General features: G+C 42.1%; 1 protein-coding gene across 2 annotated transcripts in view; it reads left to right on the plus strand.

Moving 5' to 3' along the window:
• vti1a (vesicle transport through interaction with t-SNAREs 1A) overlaps nt 1–18158 on the plus strand; it is a 107710-nt gene that overhangs the window by 51703 nt on the left and 37849 nt on the right. The window lies entirely within an intron of this gene.

Genomic DNA, 18158 nt, shown 5'->3' on the forward strand with positions numbered 1-18158 from the left:
TTAGGAACTATAGAGAAGAGAGTCAGTGAGTTGCCGCTGCTTTCAAGTCCCACACAATTTTTTTTTCTTCTGGGGAAAGACAAGGAAGTTTCAGATTCATATTGACCTCCTTAGGTCCCATAAGCTATGGAGATTTGTTTAGAGAAAGGGGTGGGGTGTTGTAACATGTATATGTGTAAGAAATAAGTTCATGAGCGCGATCCCATATGTAATCTTCTGTCATGTTAATTTTTGTTTTCTGGATGTGTATTTTTGTGTGTGTGTGTGTGTGTGTGTGTGTGTGTGTATTTGAGAGAAATAAAAAGTGTGTTATTGTTCTCCATTGTAGTATGTATAATGTATCCTCCTGCTCTTCTTGTTGAGTTTGACCTCTTGACACACTTGGTTGTTTCTTTCAAGTTATTGACCGACACAGACTATTTATCCAGATAGCTATTTTAGAGTGTGGAACTTCTTTATTTTTAAAGAGCCATGGTTTGAATTAGAACAGATCAACGCGCACACACTCACTCACACACGCACATACACGCAGACACTCATTCACTCACACTCGCACTCAAACACACACACGTACACAGCTCAGCGAGACAGCATCCTTCTAACCCAGCACTTCTTTTTCCGGTAAGCTCGATCTCCCAAGAGACAAAATGCCTGTCAAAGACTTTGTCCAAACAACGAGAAATCTGTGGCAAAAAAAAACAAATACTTCTCCATCACTGTTCATCAATCCATCTCGTTGTGAAATTATTATTTATTTATGGAACTTTAAAGCGCGTTATTTGAATAATACGGGGTATGACGAAGGGGGAGCTGTACGGAAACAACAAAATGACAACCACACCAAAACCACCCGAGGGCACATGCCAGCACATCGCATCAGTGTCATCCTTCCTCGCTTTGCCCCTGTGGGCTTACTGCTCAGCAGGTAGCCACACACACACACACAACACACAACACACACTAGCATTAACACATTAACACTTACTATTAACACTCTAAAACACCTTATGAATTTGCTTCATAAGAACACACACGGAGTCAATAGATTTCTGATAAATACTAAATATATCACAAATATAGACGCTACACTAACTTACTTTTACTCTCGCCAACACACACAAACACACACACAGACATATGCACCACGCCCTCGGGCCCTGGAGGCGGCAGCAGTGGCATCAGCGGTCTGATAGATGGATCCTGTCTCCTTGTGATCTCCACTTGTCAGACAAGTGTCACACAAAGCCCAAACACAAATGAAAAACACAGGTATGGGGCACATGTCAGTGTGAGAGGACCTCGCGGATGCCTCCCCATCCATCAGCAGCCAAGATGCTCATCCATTGACTTGGAATGAGGGTGTAAACGTGTGCCTGTCAGTGTGTTTGGGCTATTGATGTTTCTGCTTTGCAGACTAATGGGTTGAACAGTTGTGTTTGGTTTATGGTGCTGTCATCTGTTGTCAGTCAGAAACATATAGCCAGGGCATTATTAGTGGTTTTGCAATGGCCGGGCTTCTGTACCATTGGTCCCAGTTCGGGCTGTCAGAAAAGTCGAGGCGTTATTTTGATTTGAACCCAAACATAGTTGAGCTTCTTCGAATCAGTGGCTAAGGCAGCTTATAGTGGCAAAGGAAGGGTCCACTACCACCATCCCCTACAAAATCCTTAAAAATAATAACTTTTGCTTCCAGTTTTGGATCTGCCCCCCACACCTAGCAACCGAACACCTGAATGTCACAGGCAAACCACAAAGACAGCCGACTTGTGCAACAACACAACATAGCACATTACACCCCCCCCAACCCCCCCCACGCACACACGCACACAGACACACCCCCACCACACACACACTTGCCAGACAGTAACAGCCCAAACCAGACCACAACTGAAACGAGGGCGAACCCACCTTTTGTTTACTATTCTCAAAGGTGGATCATGGGCTGGGCCTGGTAAGGGATTGTGACAGAGGTGATGTCTAAATTAATCATTCATGATCTTTCACATGGGCTACAGTAACAGCCTTGAAATATTAATGGCAGCTGCAGAATAAATTTGATTCCCTTTTCTCTCTGATTATAATCCACAGGAGCGCTCACACACACATGTTTATTTATGCCCTGGAGATGAGGTACGGGGGGTCACTATCAGGAGTTTGTCTGCACACACACACACACACACACACACACACACTATCCTTCGTGCTCCCTCTTGCCGCTTGCACTTGTATATCGCCTCATTGTTTTGGAATATGTACATATTTTTCACGTTTGGTGGGCGAGTGGGCTATACATTATACATTATATGCTTGTACAGTCCAGGTATGATATACTGTATGAATACTGTGCAGCTGGCACTCAGGGGTTTTTGTTTGTTATTTTAATTAAGTCGAGGGCTTTTTCAGTACTTTTTTTTTTTTTTTTTTAAGGGACCCCGACCTGAGTGGAGAAAAGAGGATGGAGGATGTGTTGCTGTGTAACCGACTCTAGGTGGTAATTGAATTTACCGTCTTGAGGTAATCAGACTTGCAAACTGAGACACGCCTCTGTTCAGGTCATAAACATCACTGAGTATTCACTATATGTGGCATATCCTTAGAATTAAGTTTTTTGCATAGTATAGCTAAAAAGTCAGCCATCAAAATGACCCATTCCTTGGCTGTGGCCACTTGGCAACTCTTCAGCAGAGTGAAGGTTGTCTGTCATGAAATGTCTTCTGATTTTGTTTTTCCCATCTCGGACATCATTGCTGTAAGCCTAACTTACAGCAACATAACCCGGGCTCGGTGCACAGATAACTATCAGCTGTTTATGTCTCAACATGTCACTGGAGATCTCTGTCTTTCTCTGTCACCTCCTTGTATCCCTCCTTCCCTCTGTTCGTCCCTTGCTTCCTCTTCTGTAATGAGGCATACAGGGCGAGCAAACAGGGTAGGAACCCAAACTATCGTCCAAAAAAAGCTTCCACACAAATCCAAGTTTCTGGCAAGAATAAATACACAGACTGCGACCCCGCATACATTCATTTTAGACATTAGAATAGTTCTAGTGCTCATCAGGTCAAAATGTCTCAGAAAAGGTTTGGTTGAGCAGCAGTTGAGTATTGAGCAGTCCTTTTAGTTTTACCGGTTGGTCTTGCTGGACTTAGTTAAAGCATTTATGTAAAAACTTCTCTTGTAGGTTTGCTTTTATTCCCGTTGTTTGTCTCTTTCAGCCCTTGTTTGGACAATTAAACAAGTGATGGGCCTAATTGCTCATCATTCAGTTGTCAGCTCCTCTCAGGAGATGGGCTCTCGTGAGGAAAAACTGGTCTCTAAACTCCCTAAGTTTGCTCATTTAAATTCATCATGGTGAGCGAATGCTGTTTTGCACGGCAGTCTTCTCACACATTGTCCATGTATCAAAGACTTTTCCCTCTGCTTTTGAGGGTTAAAAAAAAAAAGAAAAAGAGAGAAGCGTTGAGGCCAAGATATGATTTGATGTATTTGGCATCAGTCCCTGTGGGTTACATTTCCATTTCTCTCTTTTTATTAGAGCCACCAAAGGTATTCACACTGATTTGAATTGGTTTCCAACACACTTCAGGTGCTTCTCTTCATGACACCATATGGACATTGATTTCTAGCTTGCAAGCCTGTCAGGTAATTTCAGGCTAATCTATTTTAATAAAATGTTCTGGCAGTGATGTGTGTATTATATTATGTCATGTCATGTGAGTTACGTTCAGTCATGTGTTTATGTCTATATTAAGGCTATGTATAACTAAGATGTCATATCATCGGTTTCCCGTCTGTTTTGGTTGCGTTTAGCCTTGTCTGGCTCTGCCACAGTGTGCTTGCCACTGTGACATGACAGCGGCCACAACTTCATGCTCTGTTTGAGGTAGAAAATATCAGTCAAGAGATGTTTGCTTCCTTTTTTTTTCTGTGGTAGCAAGCTTGCACACATTTCCCCATGTCTGACGGAGTGTATGCGAGTATTCTGTACATGAATATTTGTGAGTTGATGCTGTGTGTATTCGTATATCTGCTTGTGTAATCCTAATGATGCCTTCCTTCTCTACTCTATTGGGCTGTCAGCATGTTGCTGCTGACTGTCACACACACACACACACACACACACACACACACACGCACCCCCCTCCAAATCTTGCTGAGAGAGGTCATTTTTCAGTGTCAGGACAGAGGATTCACGTTGGCACCAGATAGATCCGGGACACGTCGGACTCATTATTCTCTGTTTGCATGTGTCTGCTCTGTGCAGAAATACAAGTCAACGTGTACAGAAGGCTTGAGCTGAAAACCTATAACGTCTCTCAGTGCTTAGTCTAATCAAACTGCATTGCAGTACAAATCAAGTGTGTTACAAGTGTGTGTGTTAAATTGAAAAAAAAAACATATAACCTGTAACAAAGACAACACAGTCGGTGTGGGATACGAATGGTAAGGATGAATGCATTGAGAGTCCCATAAGAGAAAACAAATGCAGGATTTGATCCCAGATTTCAGCTTGCAACTTCAGACCTACATTTCATGTCATTCTTCATCTTGCATATTTATTTTGTTCCGTCTTTTTACATTTCTTTCTGACTCCATTCTCTCGTCTCCCATATTATGTTTTCTTTAGGTCACCTTGTGTATTCCTGACACAAAGTCCCACTACTCCCTATTCATTTTCTCTTTTAACATCACTCACTTATTACCAGCCTTTCTCACTCTTTCTCTCCTCCCTCCATTTCAAAACGGTGGGTGACCGTGTGGGAAGACATGTGGCAATGTGGGGAAGGTGGAGGTCAAGGCCTGTGCCCCGGGAGTGTGGTATTTTAATCTGGGCTATTTGTAATGACAGGCCTCCTATGGGCGCAGAGGAGTGGCAGGTTGAGAGGCTCTGACTGGTTCTAATCGCTGTCAGGAAATGTAGCTGAAGAATGTGCCAGCTACACCCCCTCCCCTTTCGGTCCTCTCCTGTGGCGGTTGTTCCCCGCTGTCTCTCCGTCTCCCTCTCTGGTCCTTTGACTTAAACCTCCTAAAGGTGAGTGAAGGGTCTTTGTCTCCCCCTATTTTGTTTTCTCTTATCGTCTTTCTTTATTTTGGCTGGCATCCAGGAGCCACTGCCTACCAGTATAATCCCTTCCTCTTTCCTCTCCTTGACTCTCTGTCCCCCCTCCGCCGACCCCACCTCCTCTTTTCCACGGCTGTGGACAGTTGTTGACATTCCTTTGGCATAAAGACTTGGCCTGTCCCGATGTGTCCCATGGTCATTGGCAACCTGCCTGGTTTAGTGTCTTTGACAAATTATTCAATATGTTAAAAATGAAAGGATGAGAAAGTTGTATGACTTCAGAAACTATACATTTTGATATATTTTTACACAACTGTGATGACTTTTGTCTTCTAGTATGCAAATTGTTTTCGTGACAAGAAGCCCATACTATTCACAAACTAAAAAGAAAACACAAAAAGTAGACAAACAAACTGAAAATGATATTCATTTCCATAATTTAAACATGTCTTTCTGTGAGAGATTTAGAATGTTTGTACATTGCAGAAAATACATATGAGATCATCTTTAGCTAAACTTTCTCAGTTACTGTTTAGTTTTTATCATCATTTACAGCTGGTGACTGTAATGACACATTTGGAATGTAATGTCAATCTGTTTTACAAAAACATATTTTTGTATCAAATGATAGATTTTGCATTTAGATAAAGTACTTTAATACAACAGATGGACAGAGCCAGGAATGCAGTAGAATCGATACAGCTCTACAATAAATGCAAAGATTTTCTCTGAAATCTATTCAAAATCTATTCCGATTAAACGCCATTGCAATCTCTGAACCTGCAGTTCATGATATTTTATTTAAGTGCATTATATTGCAAAATGTTCCTGTTCATACCATCACATCAAAGAATCCCCACTATAAACCAAAAAGACCTAACTGAAAGTATAATCAATGTCGATGTTGGTCCTAATACTCAATCAATTTAGAATCAGTGTGAGCGAAACAAGTACCTCAACCTATTCTCCATATATGCCATCATACATTGACAGGAGGGGACCAAAGAGCAGGGGTTGCATCTAGACAAAACACAAATTAAGTAACTTGTTTCCATTACCATGAAGAGGAACTGCAGTGTGTACTCGGGTTGATTGTTTTGGCTGCAGTTCAATTTAAAACTCCAGTGCTATTATGTCTAGGCTGTGGATGCCTCACAACTTGAGCGTAACCTAAATTTCATGTTGTGTGACTAATCAGCGAGGAGAGATCAGTTCACTCAAAATCAGACATGAAAGAGAATATGTGAAAAATCAAACCAGTGAAAAGTTGGTACAAGTTGATTCTAACTCGGCCAAGGCCGGGCCTCCTATAGTGCTTTATTGATGGGTTCATGTTGTATTTGTCATGGTTCTGTTACAATGAGACTGCTATTGGAGATATTTTTTATTTTGAAGATCTCAACGATTTTTCCTCCTTGTTTGTTTCAGTATTTCTAATGAAAGGGCATATATAGGCTGAGACACAATGAAGAACAGGTTTTTCATTTCCGCCCTGAACCATCAGCAAAAAAAATTAAAACAGTAAGAAATACAAATATATAAAAAAGTACCTTACAGAAAAACAAGACCGCCAAAATAACTTTTCAGGTTGAACACAAACTTGCTGCTCAGCCTCTCTTCTCCTTTGGCACCGGGCTAGGATGGCCAGGCTTTGCGCAGGTGCCGTCTGTGCCATTGGCGCTAAAGCGAGGAGAAGCTGGCACACTTTGGGCATGGCTGCGGCCCCTTCTTCCTCAAAGGCTTGCCTCGTCTCCCTTCTTTCCCCTCGCGGTCCCTGCTGCTCCATAGCCCAGGGAGCTCATTAGGCCAGACTTCCTCTTCATTTAATCCATTTTTCATAGCCTAAAAAACAGTCCCTGATCTTAAAAATCCTGGCTAATTTAAGCCTGGATGTTGGGGAAAAGAGTGAAAATATCATGAAAAAAGAAGGCCTGGGCATGGTTTTTCACATTTCTGATGTTTTCACAGAGCTACGGCGCTATGACCAGAATGGAAAAATGCAGACATAGCACTAATTTGAACGTTTTTAGACCCCAACAGGCAGTATCTTATTCCATCCACTTTCCTGCCCGTTGTCTGTGTGTCTTCTGGGAGACAGACCAATGTGTTAACTTGGCCTAATGAAAACATTGGTAATAACATGCTCCCTCTCCGTGTTCCTTTTAATTATGTATCTCCGACTGGATACCAGAAGGCCCCTGTAGGCTTCCAGCTCCACTTGTGGAAGTGAAGTTTAATGTGTAACTCGTATCCTGGCGGGGAGGATCTGTACAGAGAACCGAACATGCGCTTCCTCTGACGCCTGTTCTCTCCCCGAATGCTCTCCAGCATTATGTTATTCCTATTAGTCTCAGCTACTTATTGATCAACAGAAACTCTATATAAATATAGCTCCTTTTTAAAAACACATGGCCACGTACTATTATTCCCAGTGTCTGGAGATACTACTATACATAAGATAATTTTCTTGCTTCTACCTTTCACATTATATCCACATAAACACGGGCAAAGTTAACATCCTCAAAAGTTGTCCAAGGCTTTGTCCTTTATCTCTCTCCGCGAGGACAAAGCATTTTTTTCTTCCCTCTTGCAGGAAACCATCACAGCATTAATATACCTCCCAGGTATTAAGTGTTGATGAGTGTCTGTCTCCTCAGGCTGACACTTATTTCACCAAAGGTCTCAGAGCAGAGGGGGGAAGGAACACTGAGGGAAGAGAGGAAAAAAGACCTGCTTGCATACCCAGCCAACGGATGTGGCGGAATTGCTAAGCAGTCTCGGCTGCCCTCTCGTTAGCCTCCAAGATGCCTGGTGACAAAGGTGAGGCAGCGAAAGTTGCGCTGGGTTGAGAGGGGGAGGGTCAGTGCCCCTAAGGGTACCGTGCCATGGCCGTGCCAGGCCAGGACCCTGTGCCACTGTCTCCGGTGCCTCCTCTGTCAGCACGCCCTATGCCCCAGGCCACTGCAGAGGGGGCACACGGGGGGCTGTCGCGCGTCGGCCTCAATTACAATCAGGGGATGGCTGCCCACTGTCACGGCTCATATTGCCGTTGTAATAGCTGCGCTCCATCATATCCTACCTTCCATGCAGATGATGTTTGCTGGGGATGTACTGCAAATGGAATTTCTCTTTCTTTTACAGTTATTCCATCGCCAACAAACAGAAACTCACATATGCACCTTTTTAAAAGCTATTCATATTGAATAGGTATTAAAATCAACATTTTATTTCAGAATGCTGTTCGCTCTGTTGTGTTCAACATTGGTTGTTATTACTGTATTGAGAAAACTCTTTTTCAATTCACCTTGTGACTACTGGCCATTGACAAGCCTCTGAAATGACAAACACTTGAAATGCATTTAATCAGTCAAAGGAAACACATTTAATGTGCTTACATTTTTATCTCCTTTGCCACGCTTAAATTGTTTTCCTTTTGTTAAATTTGTCACAGAACATATGTTGCTTGGGTCTGCATCTTTTCATCATACTATATGTGATCCACATAAAAAAACCTTGTGAGATGCCCTTTAATTAGAGTGGGTGAAATCACAGTGTGCTAGTTTCCATGTATGTCATGACTTTTCCCATGCAGACTATCAGAATAATAGGCCATATGCTGTAGTTGTCAATGCACAACGCAAAAGAAAACGGCAGTTCCCTAAAATTGTGTTTATTCAAGTTAAAGATGCCCTGTAGTATTTATTGTAAATACAAGTTGTTTACATTCAGTTTCCCAACAAAATACATTGTGTGTGTTCTTCGGGTCTGACCGCCGTGCTGAATGTATTTCCTTTCTCGTGAAAAACTTGCAAAGTCAATTGTTCACATTTATGTTTGCTAGCTCAGAGTCTTTTTCTTCTTCCTTTCCTGAATAGTCTACATGTTGTAGCACTCTCAAATGAGAAAAAAAACATCTGCGGATGAGCCATTCCAACTAGTATCGTGGGCCTTGGCTGTCACTTTATAGTCTTACTTATAAGAGACAGAACAACTTTGGATGGTTCCCGCTATTTCCCCCTCTATTGAAGAATGTTGTCTTCTAATGCAACATCAACAGCCTACGACCGCTCCTCTCTGGCTGTGTTTGGCTCCCTGGTGTTGTAGTCCTTCTTGCCTAATATTCTTAAAATCCTAAACTTTGAAAATGTATTCTCTTCTTACCATCCTAGAGCTGTTGCACACTGGTATAGCGTGTATTTGTGTATGCACGTGTATTTAGAGTGTAGAGGTGCAAATACAGAATACAGTATGTCTTCTGCAGCGTGGATTGTTCTTTCTGATTTACACGGAGGATCAACATACTTAAATGAGGAATCAGTATATTAGTATTAGTTTCTGACTATAGGGTGTTGTAGCCATGCCCGGCTGCTGCTGTTCCTGTCAGTCATGACGGGGTTGCATACCTTCACCCCGCCCCTGAGGAGAAAATAACACATAGCTAAAAGAACCACTGTGCGGAGTAGAAATTTGGTCCTCATGTCCAACCTGTCCAAGCAACTTCATGGCAAGATTAGCTTTGCCAGATGTCATACATTATTCATGAAGGGGAAGTAAAAATGTATCTTCGGTTGTGTTATTACAGACTTGATGACTCTGTCTGTCTTCTTTTCCTTTGGTGAAGCTGGCCCCATCAGCACACTGTAAAACCCTCAGGGAGCCACACCAATCGTAGAAACTCTCCTCTACCCTATTTCCACCTTCATCTGCAAACTTCAAAAAACACAACAACAAAAAAGGAAACTATTTTGTTCAGCAGCTTCAATGCCATGTGTGTATTGCTCAGTTATAGATTAAAAGCGAAGGATTCGCTATAAAAGAAAGGGAGTCGAAGACAAAAGATAGGGACAGGCGGGGGAGGTTAAAAAAAGGGCCAGCTACTCGGTTGACGATTGAGTTTTAATATCATGTCCTTTATGAATAATTAATTTGATGGTGCGAAGGCCCCTTAGAAGGTAGATTAAATTAGTTCTGCCATGTCTTAAAACTTAGATATGCTTCATTAGTGTGGAAGGCGGTGGCAGACGAGTTGGGTATTCACTTAAGCCTGGTTTAGCTAATGATGAGGAACAGGAGACACCTTATCGCCCAGCAGTAATGCACAATGTAATATTTGCATGAATGTCAGTGAACAAAAGCAGGAATTTAACACACAAAGCTTTCAATGAGAATGCCTGAAGGATCGAACCGCTTGGAAATGACTGTGTGGTAAAGCAACAATAAAGTGAGCACAAATAAACAATGTTCACTGTACGCAAGAGCGTTGACATGCCCTCATATGTTGTGCCATGTTGTGTGTATTCACAAGAGAAGCTGACAATAATCTGCCTTCAACTCTGTGGCCCCGGTCATTGTTAAATGAGGCACATGATGCGTCTCTCTTTTGTGACTTCCCTCTGTGCTTCGTATTCCGCCTATAATGGCAGTATTATTTTCCCGTTGGCCGGCAAGGGAAGTGCGATGGTATTACCCTAAAGTAAAACACAAACTTCTGTTTGTGCCGTCTGTCAGAGCAGACACAACGACACAGTGTTCTGATAACAGGCTGCACTGTTGCTCGCTCAAACGAAATTGTCAGAGCACCTTAGAGGGAATTTGATGTATCGTCTGTGCATAAGAGGGCAACTATGCCTGTGGCAGGAAATTGTCAAAAGAATTTAATGCATGCCACCAATAGAAACATAAAATGTTGAAGTGACGCTGCAAGAACATAAATGAGCATTTTACATTCAGTTCTTAAGCACGAGAAATAGAGGACGAGCATTTACATTTTTTTTTTAGCTCTGTCAGCAAGTAGTTTGAACAAGCTTTTCCTCCTTAAGTTAAATGTAAAGGATGTTTTTTTACAACATTGATGCAGTTTTGGCCGTCGCTCCTAAAGGTGTTGGTTACTCAACAATTCATTCCTGTCATCTGGGGATGGAGAAAGCCGTTTAGAGTTATCAGACAACGTCGCGGTATAAAACTATTGTAGGAATCTCCTATTTGGATATAATTAAGGAAAATGCATCATTAGAAATAATAAATTGTGCTAAACAGTTTATAGGAAAAAAAGGACAAACAAAATAAATAGCTGTCATTAATCTTTCACTCGGTGTACAATAAATCATGAGGTTTCTCTATGTGGAAAAATCATTGTTTATTTTGTTATTTATATTTCTCATACTAAATCTGAAAGGGAACGTGTTATCAAACTATTCTTTATGCTCCAAAATCCACTGGCCCCCGTTTCTCTACAGCCAGCTTCCACACTTAGCCCAGCTCTCTCCTTTTTTTTTTTTTTTTTTTTGCTGCGTTTTGGGAGCCCTCCCTCAGCTCATGAGTATTAATGAATTCAAAGTTTGAGGAAAATAATCTTTAAGTGTTTCCAACTGTCAGATCCTGTCAGTGCAACCACTTCTAATGGCCTACGCCTTCCATTCAGGCTAATGTTTGAAGTCTCGTTTTCATGCCCTCTTTTTTTTTCTTCGCTAAATTGCTGCCGACAGTCCTATGTCCCCACAGATTGTTTGTTTGCTTTCGACCATGCTTGTTTTACATATCATCGACGTAACGAGGATTCATTTAGTGGGCTGTTAATGGGGGAAGGGAGGGAGCGGTCCATTGCTTTCTTATAGGATGTGATCACGAGTCAGGTAGCAATCTGTTGTAGTGCCGAATGTGCAAAGGGACATGTCGGACTTCTGAAAGCCTCCAAAGCGACGCTAAAGCTTTTCTAAAAGTAGTGCCGATTTTTCACGTCCAAAACACTTGACAGGGAACAGCTGGGCGGGAACAGTCGTAAGCCGTCACATCCTCATCAGTTTGAACAGGAGCGGCGATCAAGCATCGATCGAGACAGTCTTGAAGCTCCTTTGTGTGCACTTCAGTCAGCGAACTGATGCAGTTCTAACGTTTAGCTCACAAACAGTGGGGCTGGGGGGTGAATCCAACAAAGCACATTTAACAATTTATTTCATTCATTAAGCAACAAGAAACCTATCATCACTCGGTGTTGAAAAGTGCTAAATACTCCAAGCACTCCCAGCACTCTGAAGAAAAATAGAGGGAGCCTCCCAACAGGCCTTGTCAAAACATGCAAATGAGCTTGACGCCACGTCCGATTTTGACAAACATAATTAAGGTGTTCCAATTCGGGACATGTTAATAAAGAAGACTGCAGGCCTCCCCCAGGTTTTCACCAATCAAGCCTTAAAGCTTTGTGTGGGTGGGTGGGTGGGTGTGTGTGGTGTTTTTTTTCTTCTCCCATCTCCCATTTTATTGGATAATGAACTGTTGTCACGTTAGATCTGCTTTCGCAGTCTTTCGCTGAGTTTGAGGAGATGGGCAGGGAAGAGCTGCCCGAGGTGTGGTGTTGTACAGATAATTAAAAGGCAAGAAATTTGTGTTTCGCTCTTTGATCTGCCTGTCAACTCACTGATTAGAGACGTGAAAGCCTTTTAATCAACAGTAATGTGATGATTAACGCTTCTAAACTGTTGAAAATGAACCAGAGGCACGTCAAGTTTTCTCTTTCTTCTTCCCTCCTCCTCTGTACATCTCTCCCATTTCCGACAAACTGGCAAACTTTTCTCCTCCGTCAGTTCCACCGGCGGCTGCTACATCAGATGTTGTGTTTGATTAGGACCAAATGACATGTTTTTTTCTCCTACATTTTAGTCTGTCGATTCTCGAGTCATTGGGAGAGCTCAAATTTGCTTCAATGTGTTTGTCTTACAAATCCAGCAGAATCTGCTTCTATTAATGTATTTATACATAACTTTGTCCTTCAGCTAGATATGGTCATTATGATATTACAGTGCTCATTTGCTGTGGCACCACCATTTACACAGCCACACAGCTCATAATAACATCAAATTATTTAAGTTGCAGAATAAAGCACTTAAAATCTGGTTTTATTATTTAGGCTGACTGTGGTTGAATAAAGTTTGATGTACTAGTGTTTTTTATTTATTTTTTATTCGATCACTGTTTATTTGTTGTATATTTTAGTTGCAATGTGGCCTGCAAAATTGTGTGACACAAATGTCACAAATATGAATAATGCATACACAAATTAGCTCATTCGGAAATGAGTTTTAATTTTAAACTTCATAATTTATTTATTTTTACAATTTTGACCAAGTTTAATCAAAACACACATAAAAAAAAAAAATTCCCTAGCACTGGAAATGGAATTAATAAGTCCGCTCTGTTTGAGCTTCACAATTGACCAATCGGGATACGCGGAGAATAGGTATATAGGCTGACCAGCCGTCTGTAGAAATTCCCTATTTTTTAATTGAAGACTTCAGAAAGCAATGCTCCTGCCTACACATTGTTGCATGTGAGGCAATCACAGCAAGCACCCAAGTCCATTACTTTTCATTTGGATGGTTCAGTAAGACTGGTTGATTAAGTCCAGGCAATTTGCTTGTAGGGACCCTCATTTTCCACTCAGCCCGCCTGCTTCTCAGCCCGGTTGTCATTCAGGTTAATTTAATCTGGTTTGTTAGACATTTTAACACAATAGCTTCGTGGCTGTCAAGATGCCTTGGTACATAGTAAAGAGTTTGCTGTAGTTTATTATGGCCTATCTTTGCATATAAATGCTCTTGGACATCTGACTGTTAGTAAATACACTAACAGTGTATATGCTATTTACATTGTAGCTAACGCATGGTAACAATGTAATATATATGAGGGGCTGTGTCAGAGTATCTGCATGTCCACAGGGACGTGCAGGTCTGGGTAATTTCATAAATGTAAAACAAGCAATTCCTTTCCAAGCCTCATCAATTCTCATTGAATGCAGGTGAAAGGGACTTTCAAAAACGTAAATCTGGTGATCTGAGAATTTCGAGGCTGAGGTGGAGAGAAAAGTGGAAGGGGAGCTGAAATACAAGGAAAGAATAGCTTTCAGTTCTCTCCACCACGGTTCAGCCTTAAACAAGCGGTTCTATTACCAGCTGCTCTCCTACAGGCCCGGTCATTTATACCCATTAAACTTGCGTCTTATCACCCATAAGACGCTCTTACGTCTCTCCGTCTACCAATTGTCTATAATCAGCCATTTAAAACAGCAGCGGAAATTTCTCTTGCGCCTTGTTTCGGTCTGACGGACAGGCAAACGAGACGGGAGGAGGAGGGACGGGGGAGGAGAGCGGGATATTTTCTATGGAATGATGAATAGGCCAAGTTGAGTGGCTGACTAACTGAGATCTGTCTTAATCAGAAGTGATTTGTCAGAACAGGAGCTCTGCGGGGTCAGGGCGCAGGCGATGAATAAAACAGAGCCTGGCGGAGTGAAGAAAGGCCCCAGAAATCCACCCTGACTGCCCACCACCGCTCATACACATGCAAGGGGAAGGACTAAGTCAGTGCGGACTGGCTCTGCTTCGCTCTGCCCAGAATATTTCTTGTTTTGGGCCTTTTAAGTGCTTAGACTCTGCCTGCGTCTCACCTACCTGATGCAGTGTGCTGTTAAAGAGGAATCGATGTTCAACGCACAGGGTGGAAATGCCTTTCATGCATGTACCAGTTGCTGATTAACGCATGATAGTTTGTCATTATTACAGCTAACCTCGTAGCGTAACGTTGCTGAGCTTCCAGATGCTACATGCCCCCCACTGTGACCTAGCACTTGGCACCTCTTTATTTTGAGCTGTAGCTCAGTGCGAAGGCGCTAGCCTCATGGCCTGTGGGCTCAGCATTACAAATACATCCCTGTGTGGGTACAACTTTGATGGAGGTGATGAAAGTCTGTCACCAGGCAGTTGTAGACTTGAGAAGCTCTTTAAAAAAAAAAAAAAGCTTCTCTGGAAGTGTACAAAGACAGGTAACTTTATTCACCTGGGAGCCACAGGCATATAAGTTGACTGCTGCAGTGTGTGTGTGTGTGTGTGTGTGTGTGTGTGTGTGTGTGTGTGAGAGAGAGGGGGGGGGGAGAGAGAGAGAAAACAAATGTATGGTCTAACATTTATCAGGCTCCTCCTTACTTCCCCTCAACCCTCCCATGGGTTTCCATGCCCCGTTTGTTGGAGTGTGTGGCTTGTGTCCGGATACAACTGTGTGTGGTAACCTTCAAAAAGTGGTCTCAACTGCTTAATGAAAAGGAGCTGTGCTGAGCCTCAGAGCACACCACTGTCAGGTCTTGTACCCTTTCCGCTCTAGGGACGGAGGGAGCAAGGCAAAAAAAAAAAACGCAACAAAGAAAGAGAGAAAGAGCCCTTAGACAGTGTGTAACTGCTCTGAAACAGCTCCTGTAAAATAGATGATGCCTCCAATTAAATGTGTCCATGGACTGGAGAAAGTTGAAGGCTTTGGAGGATTGAATGGTACCAGAATGGTTGGCTTTCTGAAGAGTATTGTCCTGAGCCAAGCTGGGTGGACTTGTGCAGTTTATGATATTTATCTTTTACACAGCATTAGGAATGATCAGTCGAGCCTTTTCTTTCCAACACCTGACAGCAAGAGAAAATAAGCAACTGACGATTAGTTTCTGATCTGCAAAATGTCACAACACAAGATGTCATCATATCGCTTATGTTGTCTGAACCTTCCACCATCCAAAGATGGTCAGTTTACTATCAGACAAGACCAAAAAAAGCAGCACATCTTCACAACTCGCTGAGCTGGGACAGGGGAAAGTTTGGCATTTTTGCTTGAAATATAAACGATTATCAAACTAGTTGCTGATTACTATCCCGATAATCGACTTATTGTTGTGAAGCAAACAGACATGTTTCTCTCCAACTGTGTTTGGCTGGTTTTATGGTGCTTGTTCGACCCTAATAAAGTTAATTGTCCAGTAAATATATTTTCCGTCCACTGTATCATTTTTAGCAGGATAATGAAGTGTTGAGCTGATGAAACAAAGCTATGTGCGATGTCAGTTGTGTGTCTAATTCCCCCCTTCAATCTAATTTGTGCCTTCAACTTTTCTCTACTAATTGTTTTGTACAGTAACATTAGGGGAATAAGTTGAATTAAGGCTCACTGGTGCTGGTGTGAGCGAAACGTAATGGAATAATGGGCTTGTTAAATGGACCTTTGGGGATGGGGGATCTTTAACAAGTGAGTCAGAGCAAGGCCTCTGGGCCAAGGTTATTTAAATTGTTAATAGCTGTTTAAACAGGAGGGGAATATTTTAAACACTAACGAGCAACAAGTTTAGGAGCATTAACACGAAATTATTTCTCCTCTCCTGCCTTGTTTTTACCAACTGTAGATTTTGCTTCTTTTTAATGCCCCACACAACGTTTGTTGTGGTCATTTTGTGCTAAAGGTGCTGTTTAAACATGAATATGTAATATAAAAAAAAAATGTAAGTCCAAACCGTACGCACCAACATGCCTTTAAGGACAGTGACTACCCAAATAATTCCCGCATCAACATGAGCTAAGATTATTACTGGAGGGACCAGTTCTCTGTTTTCTTTTCACAGGTGTTGAAGGTTGTGGGTGGAGCCTTGTCTACATTAAGTGTATGATGATGATGATGATAAAATTGTCTATCACAGTATTCAAGTAGTTTCTTGAGGAACCTCTCATTATTCTTCTACATTCAATTTTGATTTTTTTTACTCAATATTTTGCGCCATTTGTTGCCCAATAAGTTATTTCTCCCAGGAACTAATGACGTTTTTCACAGACCACTGGACAGCAGCACTTAAATGAGATGAATGGAGATGTAGATACATGCCAGAGAATGAGCAATGCACGGGAAGATCCATGATGAAGACAATAAACACCATACATTCCCTCGGGAAGCGTTCTGTACATCCCTTATGGCTAAAGGGGGGGTGGGGTTGGAGGACTGGTGAGAGACCTTACTGGCCAGTGGCCACACAGCCAAATAAAATGTTTATCTTCACAAGCTATAATGGAACTTTTTGTTGTTTTTACACAGCCCTTGTTCTTTATTGAGCTTTTGTCAGATGTAGCGTCTTCAGTGACATACCATTTGTTTGGAAGCATTAATATGGCTCAAGTGTAAAGTATAGTTTCTTAATTCTTGTGTGGATCGTACAAGCCCTCATATCATTCTTTAGATAGGACCAGCGGCATGCTACTCTACAACAGACACACACCTGAACCCAATGTGGTTTCGTTCTTGTCCACTGGACGTAGCTATTCATCATTCGTCTTCTTTTTTTTTTTTTAATAGTTATTTTTTGTTACCTAAACGTTCATGAAACCTTGATGGTCTTGCAGAACATACCTTCACAGAATATATGTAATGAGTGCTGATTGCTCAGGTTCAGCTACCATCGGAGGCATTTTCTCCTGCTGCCTCGTCCATCTTTTTACACGTTGCAAACCTTTCCAATAATGCACCTGCCGTCAAAAAAACTCTGCTGCTGCAGTCCTTGTCACACTCATTTATTTAAAAAGAAAGCCCCAGCCCTGACAGAGATAGATAGATGTGCTTATTTGTCTCTGTAACAGAAGATTTCTGCAACAACTCCCTTCCTGTTTATCCCTTGTTCTTCTCCAATGGGGACGAGGGTGGGCCTTGTATTTTTATGGTTATTAATACCTGCACTCAGTCTTTTAATCTGCCCTATTTGTCACATGTGACTGTCTGACTGCACTGTTTAATCTGGGTATCCTTCAATCTGTCTCGTCCCAGATTAGAAATTAATGAAGGCAGGAAGAGACACATTTGAGTCACTTACAGTGTAGAGGGGTAAAAGGAATGGGATGAATGGGAGACGAACGTCATTCATTTGACAGTGCTCTCTCTTTCTCCTCTTTTCCCTGATCCCCTTTCTCTGTCTGTCTCTCTTTATCATTCTCTCTATTTCTCTCTCTCTCTTCTCTTGTTTAGCTGCCAGATGTAGCCCATTTTTGCACCGCTCCCCACCCCCCAAACAGGCGCTCAGCACGTGGGCCCTTTGGTGTGCGGCACCTGTGTAGTGTAATACAGTCAGCAACTGCGTTGTTTATTCCGGATTTGTTTGGTGCGCTTGAAAGCCTGTCTTTGATCCATGCAAAGATTCTTCACTTCTTTTCCTTTTTTTCCTGATTCATCCTCAGCCTCCCTCATTTTTAAACGCTAATACTGGAGCAGTATGGTTACATTGATGGCAGAGCAGTGGGTATTTTGATTGGGGGGAGGG

The sequence above is a fragment of the Taurulus bubalis genome (genome assembly GCF_910589615.1).
Source record: "Taurulus bubalis genome assembly, chromosome: 2".
Lineage (NCBI taxonomy): Eukaryota > Metazoa > Chordata > Actinopteri > Perciformes > Cottidae > Taurulus > Taurulus bubalis.